General features: G+C 44.4%; 1 pseudogene; it reads right to left on the bottom strand.

Annotated features, from left to right (window-relative positions):
- Positions 1-761: 761 nt before the first annotated feature.
- Positions 762-1566, bottom strand: LOC138383155 (serine incorporator 3 pseudogene; annotated as a pseudogene).
- Between the last annotated feature and the right edge of the window lie 509 nt (positions 1567-2075).

The following is a 2075-nucleotide window of genomic DNA, read 5'->3' as shown; positions in this document are numbered from 1 at the left end:
CCCAAATTGATGAATAGATAAATTGTGGTATATACATATAATGGAATATTATTTAGCCATAAAAACGAATGAAGAACTGATTCATGTTACAATGTGGATGAAGCTCAAAAACATGTTGCTAAGTGAAGGAAGCCAGACACAGAAGTCACACACTGTACGATTTCGTTCATCTGACATATCCAGAGTAGGCGAATCCATAGAGACAGAAAGCAGACTGGGGGTTGCCAGGGGCTGAGGAGAGGAAAGATTGGGGAACAACTGCTCGATAGGGATGGGGTTTCCTTTTAAGATGATGCAAATGTTTTGTAAATAGACAGGAGCAGTGGTTGCACAACATCTCGAATGTCCTAAATGCCACTGAATTGTTGTTCACTTTATAACAGTCAATTCTATGTTATCTGAACTTCACCTCCATAAAAACAAACAAAACCCTCGATGTTCTCATATGCAGGGATAGTCATTGCACATTTAAGAGACCGATTGAACGAGCATTGTTTTTGATGTCATGTGTGCTATAGAAACTCCTTTGAGAGAGCTGTGTTTTTAGTTAGAAATTAACACATAAGCAAAATCATTTTTACTTATAAGCCTGGAGCCGTCCAAGACATCTACAACTGTGCGGAATCACTTTGTGTAATGAATGACTTAAAACATTTTTTAAAGGTTCGGAGGTTTATTGTTCACAGGCCCTGGCAGACAGAGACTCCCCTGCAGGGGAGGTGGGGAGGGGCCCTGTAGCAGCATCCTTGGCACCCACAAGTTCAGCTGAAGTCCTGGTTAGTGAGGACAAGAGGAGCCACCAGGGTCCAGACGTAGAGGTGGAGGCAGACGCAGCTGGAGCTGATCTTCACCCAGACAGCTGGCCACGTGCTGGTCATGTTCCGGAACTTTGCATCAGGGCTGTACCCGCTGGTTAGGGTCATCATGATGTACAAGGAAGCCAAGCAGAGCATTAAGTGGAAGCAGGAGTAGCTGTACTGCACTCCCTCTTTTTCATTGTCCACAGCCCGCCGAGGCTGCCCATCTTCTTCATCACTGGCACCATTGGTAGTTGTATCACCAAGGATCATGCTGTCACTCCCTGACAGGGTCAGCTTGTCTACTTGGCTATCGCTGGAATTGCGGATGCTAGAATTCAAAAGGCAGAGAACAAAGACCAGCAGCCCAGTGAAATTCTCTGAATCCAGAAAAGGCCTACTCTTTGATAGTGGAGCAGAGGCAGAGGCTGGAGCGGTGGAATTTCCAGGAGCCAAAGTTGGTGCAGTTATGTGTGTAATGATGCTCAGTAGGCTGGGGTTGCAGGAACGATCAGGTTCATTGGACATGGCTGACCAGTGAGGTACATGGTGTAGAAGGTGATTTAGAGGACTACAGGAGGCCGGAGCAAGGCTGGTGTTCCTGAATTTTTGGGTGGATTGATATAAGAGAAACCCTAGTGCAAAGGATCAGATTAATACTGATGAGGTAGAGGTACACCCGGACGTGTCTCGATTTGTCAGAGCCTTGCTTTGTTTCTACATGTGGTTGGCATCCGATAAAATCCATATATAGTTTGGCCCAGTGCATTCTTCTCAGTATTTACATCCCAAGGGGAGATTTAAGGGACATTTAAGGTTTCTTTCCCCTAAACTCATCAAAACAAAGTTATGAAAAATTGCTTTGATCCCTAATAGGAATTGTTCACGAGACACATGAGACCATTACTTTCTAAACAGAAAGCTGTGCTTTGCCAAGAGTCTGGGGAGTTCACAGCACGATGTTGAGCACCTGACACTTGAGATGCAACTGGGTCCTAAACTTGGCTCGGGGAGGCCTCCCAACCTCCAGCCTAATAAAGCCTCTTAATTAACTGTCAGGCCTGCCATGTAACAAGTGAACTTTTAGTTTCTGTGCCTTGTTCTTGGTCCCAGGCCAGAAATGATAGGTATAAAACTTTACCACTAGTGAGACATTTCGGAGAGAAATTGGTATTTGCATGATAAAGGGTTGCCTTCTGAATCAAATGTGCATCACAGAACATGCATTTTTTAATAAATTAAAATGTAAATAAATCTGTTCCCAGCAGCCTTTTTTGG

The sequence above is a fragment of the Eulemur rufifrons genome, chromosome 5 (assembly GCF_041146395.1).
Source record: "Eulemur rufifrons isolate Redbay chromosome 5, OSU_ERuf_1, whole genome shotgun sequence".
Taxonomy (NCBI): domain Eukaryota; kingdom Metazoa; phylum Chordata; class Mammalia; order Primates; family Lemuridae; genus Eulemur; species Eulemur rufifrons.
The sequence above is the reverse complement of the archived record's forward strand: the minus strand, read 5'-3'. Positions and strand labels throughout refer to the sequence as shown.